Source organism: Schistocerca nitens, chromosome 5 (assembly GCF_023898315.1).
Source record: "Schistocerca nitens isolate TAMUIC-IGC-003100 chromosome 5, iqSchNite1.1, whole genome shotgun sequence".
Classification (NCBI taxonomy): Eukaryota; Metazoa; Arthropoda; class Insecta; order Orthoptera; family Acrididae; genus Schistocerca; species Schistocerca nitens.
Window position 1 is genome coordinate 365,211,094 of NC_064618.1, and position 6,409 is coordinate 365,217,502.

The 6,409-nt window shown below is 41.8% G+C and overlaps 1 pseudogene; it reads right to left on the bottom strand.

The window, feature by feature from the left end:
• Positions 1-2,497: 2,497 nt before the first annotated feature.
• Positions 2,498-2,615, bottom strand: LOC126261223 (5S ribosomal RNA; annotated as a pseudogene).
• Positions 2,616-6,409: the final 3,794 nt, after the last annotated feature.

The window sequence follows — 6,409 nt, forward strand, 5'->3', positions numbered from 1 at the left end:
TCATTCCTGTGTGATGTTGTCGATGTGTGAGATTCTGCTTCACTTTGTTGACTTTACTGCAATATATGAGAGAACACGCGATTCTTAGTTTCTTGTCGATCTTTTTGTGAATTTAGAAGAATTTGTACTTACAGTTTCCTTGTGCTCCATTTGTGCAGAGCCTCACACACACACTAAACATCACACACAACTTGTTGTGCACTTTTAAACATCGAAAACATTTTACATAAGCAAAACAGTGACACAGATGCTCTTACAAGTAGTCAACAGAGATGACATTATAGGTCTTCCACAGAGTATGATATGCTTTTGTACAGAGGTTATTTACCTTAAAAATTTGGATCGTAATTTACTTATGTCTATTTTACAGTTGTGCTTATTTCTGTGAGTTACGATTTTTGTTTAAGTATACTATCGAAACATCTGAAGAAATTCACTGATTCACTTTCAAGTTTTTCGTTTAAACGAATATCATACTCTATGGAAGACCTATAATGTCATCTCTGTTGATTACTTTTAAGAACATCAATGACATAGCAAATACAGAAAACGCACTTGAAAGTGGGAATCATTTCCCGAAACGCGTCGTGTGAAAAATAAAATAAATAAAATCGTGACTGGTAGCGGATGAGTTATTAGTGTATAAACAAACCTACTATTTTCACAGTAGCACGCTTTCAGAAGCATTTGTAATAGATCAAATGAAAAGTATAGCGGTTCCCATTGAACACTGATTGATGTGGCTTCTCCAAATTTTCTTTTTGTGGACCGGTTTCCTAAATACCATGGTTTTTGTAACGCAGAACGTAATTGTAATGTAACACATTTGGCACTGTTAGGAAACAGTGACAAACTGACTGCTTCGCTCTAGCAGCGTCAGCGGCGTCTGACTTTTCCCGTTCATCCTCGCCCCTCAACCCCACTCGCCAACGCGCTCGACGCGCTATGCAGGGTCGCGGGCCAAACGCTAGCGTTCGCGAAGTTCCGTTTTGCCAGGCCTGTACTTGACCCAAAGTCACAGTTATATCATGAACATGGCACTCATTCTACAAACGTCTATACCGGCTAGTGCTGTCAGCAAGAACTGCACATCTATTACAGTTATCGAATATGTATTGGGGCGTGTAATCCACTAACTCCGCTATTAGCGTTGCTAACAGCAGCGGGTGTACCAGCCGAAGAATGAACATAAGTGTACTGTACGAAGGGCACGTATTGGACGACAGCTCGTATCTCTCTCGTCAGTGTGGTGTCGGACTTGCTACCTGCCTTGTACCGATACGTTAGGATACTGGTGTAGAGTGCGGTCGTGATTGGAGGAGAGAAACGGCAGCTTGCGTCTATCATTGAGGAGGAGATACGGGCGTAACTAGAGGGAACTGTCTGCAGGAAGGCGGAGGAGGGAGGTTTGGAGCGCGCCGAACCGCGCGGCACTGCGGCGCGGTAAACAGAGCCGAATCAGCGGCTGGCACACGGCACAATGGGCACAGCTGGAGTGTCGCGGCGACATTCAAGTTTCACGAGCAGCAGGACGGGCCGGCGCTTCATTTGGCGGCGCCAGTCGCCTGGCGCCATTATCTGCGCCAGCAGCCAGCAGCCAGCAGCCGGGACCGGGTGCCCAGTTTTACGAGGCTACCCAGCCGGCGCGGGGCCGCCGTCTTCCCGGCGAAGACGAGCTGCGATGGCGCCGGATGCGCTCCCACTATCGGGCCCTCAGCCTTCCGCCCCCGCCGGCACATTACCGACTAGTAAAGCGCTTCCTACCGCCGGCGCGCATTTCCACCCGCGCCCCGTCAACTACCGGCATAAATCGCGTCGCGATCTTTGAGCACACCTCGTGTGTCTGCTATTCTGACCTGCAGCGCTGCATTTTGCATTGTACGTACACGGTGTTTCAGCAATATATCACAAGACCACATCTTCTGCACGAATTACCACCGAAAGTGCGTGTAAATTTCGTCTTAGGCATAAGACTAGAAAGCTTTTCTTTCCAAACGAACCACACGACTGTACGTGGCTATAACTTTTAAATGCATGTAACAGAACGTTAAGGTTTTCTTACGTAACTAGAAAGTCTCCATTCATCTTCATCTACATGTACATGATTATTCAGAAACTGTCATTTAAGTGCTAAAATGTAAATGTCGTGTGACTAAGGCCTCCCGTCGGGTAGACCGTTCGCCGGGTGCAAGTCTTTCGATCTGACGCCACTTCGGCGACTTGCACGTCGATGGGGATGAAATGATGATGATTAGGACAATACAACACCCAGTCCCCGAGCGGAGAAAAATCTCCGACCCAGCCGGGAATCGAACCCGGGCCCTTACGATTGACATTCTGTCGCGCAGACCACTTTTTTGTTTGTTTCTTTGTTCGGGGCGGACGTCGCAAGACACCCGTTTCAGTTCGTCGTTGATCCATTAAATCAGTTTTTTTTTATTACAGAGGGCAGTTAACCCCCTGACCGAACACGCTGAGTTACCGTGCCGGCTGAATGAGACGAAGCCACCCGGTGTTCCCAGGCGGTCACCCATCCAAGTATAACCGAGCCCAATGTTGCTTAACTTCGGTGATCGGACGAGAACCGGTGTATTCAACATGGTATGGCCGTTGGCCACTCAGCTACCGGGGGCGGACATTTAAGTGCTTGGCACAGGGTTCATCGAACCACCTTAAACCCATTTCCCTCTCGTTCCCCTCCCGAACGATGCGCGGGAAAAACGAGCACTTAAATCTTCCTTTCCTTCTATGTAGGCTGGCGCCAACAGACTGTTTTCGCAATCGAAGAAGAATTTGGTGATTGTAATTTCGTGAAAAAATATCGCCGTAACGCAAATCCCTTTGTCTAAAGATTGCCACCCCAACACGCTTATCATATCCGTTACACTTACTCCTCTATTTCCCGACAATACTAAATGAGCTGCCCTTCTTTACTCTTTTTCGATGTCGTCTGCCAATCCTATCCGGCAAGGATCCCATATCGCACAGCAACACTATAGCAGAGAACGAACAAGCGTCATGTAGGCAGTCTCTTTACTGGACATGTAGTATCTTCTAAGCGTTCTTCCAGTAAAACGCAGTCTTTGCTTTGATTCCCCACAACATTATCTATGTGATCCAATTAATTTATTCGTAATTATAATCCCAACGTATTTAGTTGAATTCACAGCCTATAGATCTGTGTGACTTATCTTTAACCGGATTCTATGAGATATCTGCAACCATTAAGAGAAATGATGATTTCGTCGGTAGTTTCTGTCTATACAGAAACTTGATTTGGTTTAGAAAATGTCACTAGCCGAAATCACTGAAATTGTAGACCTTTTAGACTTGAAACGTCCCCTTAGAAAAATTAGTGAGTTACTGTGCTGGTAAATCCCTTATATTATTTGATTTTCAAACAGCTGAGCAAAACTGAACGTACGCAGACATTTCGCTCTTTACCTATTCTGATCAACACTAAACTGACACACAATATTTTTTTAGCGCAACGCAATCTGACTTCCAATAATCCCTACAAAAGAATGGTCCTGACTAACATTAACCTATACCTTTCACAAATCACTTACCTCACAAAAATCTTCGTTACTCGAACTACTGCAATATAGCGAGCGCCACTACTGCCAGCTAAATAAAAGATTCTAACTACTGAAGGCACTAACTACTGATAGGCATAGTTAGCAAAATGAAAGATTTTGATAGAGAACAAACAATGTGTTTGCCTTAATAGTGTTCAAAAGTCATAATATATATAGCAGTTCATGACATCCATTCTTACAAATTTCAAAACTCCGCCATTTCTCTCCCCACATCCACCACTGCTGGCGGCTCACCTCCAACTGCGCAACGCTACGCGCTGTTAACATCCAGCTGCCCAACACTACAATGGCAGACAACAATGCAAACTAGCCACAGACTGCACACAGCACAGCCAGTGATTTTCATACAGAGCGCTACGTAACGTTGCCAATAAGAAAACATAAACAGCCTACTTACATAGCCCCCATGCTCCCCACAAAAAATTGTACAAATTGTTTTGGGCAGTGGCCAATACATATTTGTTAAAAATTTTTCACAATTACAATAACAAAGAAATCAAATGCACACACGTATGGATACAATGTTGGTCAAAAGCTAAAATTTTCTCACAGTCCATAAAGATAGTCCTCATCATTCATCACAGTAAAATTGCAGTTTTTTTCTCAAAGTCTGAGCAGTAAAAGACAATGCACACGGAAGTAGTGGATTTCAATGCAGTCTTGAAGAAGTAGTGTTGTCCTTCCAACAGAAAAACAGTGCTGACTCTTGACATGCAGGCAGCTAATGGGCCACAACAGAGCAAACCCACAGCAGAGTCAGTCGAAGTTGAAGAATATTGGTAGGTAGGTCATCACAGAGCAGACCCACTGTAGTCCTGGTAGAGTGTATGGTATTGGTGGGCCACCAGAGGTGCAGACCCACTGCAGTCCTTGTAGAAATAATGGTATTGGTGGGTCATCAAAGATGCAGACCGACTGTAGTCCTTGTAGAGATGGCCAGCAGCCATCTGCTGCGACTGCGCAGGTGCACAATCACCATCGAAGAGTCTTGCGGACAATATAGCAAGTCCATAAACCACCACTTATGCACTCAAAGTTTTTGGAATTGTCCTTAGAACCAGCAATGCTGTTAATCAGTCCCTTGCTGAATTATTAACACACGTCCAAACACTAACAGTCTCAACGTCTCACATATTTTGCATGTACTATGACCATCAGAAATTTGATGAACTGGTGTCAATTACAAGTTTATAACACGAGAATACAATAACAAGGGTACAAAATACATTATTAAATAACATAACAATACAGATAAATTTGTAGTAGTACAGGCTTTACAAAAGAATAGAAATAAACAGATATATCAGTGTTACAGGAATTATGACGTAACTGAATATATAAAATAATGAGAATAGTTTTCGAAACATTAACTTCACACATGAGCATTAAAACATAACAGAATAAATAATGTCTAAACATCTTTCAAAGAAAACAACATAGTATTTGAAAAATTATACAACATAAATCTTATTAGCTAAACACATAAAGACAGGAAAAAGACATACACAAGGATACATAAACACATAGTGGAATAATACAAAAGGAAAGACAGGGTTCGTTTTCAGGGTAATATTTGGTACTGCAGTCCAACCCAAAACTTCATTCCATAGATCTTTCATCTTATTTCAGCATTTGCTTCCACCAAAAAAATCCAATCCAAGCTTGCTTTCTGTATTTATATGTTCACATATTTCTTACCTCATTATTTGTTTTCCATTATCTTACCTCATCATTTATTTCCAGGAAAATCCTACCTAAACCTGTTGTCCCTAAACCTTACTTTTTTGTTCATATCCTCTTTCAAAATACTTTTTGGCCAAACTATTTTCTTATAGCTTCTCAATGCATTTCTTCCAATTCATCACAACTCGTTCTCTTATATAGCCTACCCCATATTAAGACAACTTAAATCTACTGAGCTCAGATGCTAAACTAAGGGACGAGGCAATGCAGCAGCACAAAACAATTAACACAAACAGCAATGACAAAAAATGGAAATTGGCAAAGCAAGCAGCAGTAAATGTAATAACTTATATCTAAACATGACAAATCCACAAGCAGAAAACCTAGTACACTAAAGACAACAATGCAGATAAGGGTAATGTCTATTCACATCTTAATGTCTATGTAATTAAAGTGGTGCACCACAAAAACTTATTCTATAAAAAATTACTGAGTAGTTGAAAAGAAAATTATGTATGCAGTTACTGTTATTAATCCCTTCTTATTGTTCTTTCCATTCCAAGTGCTCCTTTTTCGAAGAATGTGGATCATAAAGTTATTATTTAATAGATCTGTTGGCATAAAGTGTTCACATTAGCAAATGCATTTAATTACATTTTGTAAAACCAATGCTGCAACACATCTGGAAACCAGATATTAAACAAAATGAGCAATCTCTCAACCAGAAAGACAATAGATGTAAAATGTTTAATTTCATTAGGCGTTCTGGTAAATATCATAAATTAAGAGCTCCACAGTGCAATCATATGTTTTCAAGTTTGGGCGTGTCGTATTTGCGATGCTTTCTACAAAGAAATGTCAATAGTGAGGATAATGGCCTCTTTTTTTTTCCACCTGTGCCTCTGAAAGGCACACACTAATGGCTTTATCTCCAGGCGTCTGACACAGCCGGGTGCCCACGACGCATTACGTGCAGGTGGTCACTTAACTTTCTTACCGAAATATTTACGAGACCAGTTTGCACTACAGTGACAGTCTCATATAAAAATTTCACAGGTCGAGAATTTGCGTTGCAAATCTGTAGAAACTAAATCCTATAAATATAAGTGTCCATTGTGATACATTCA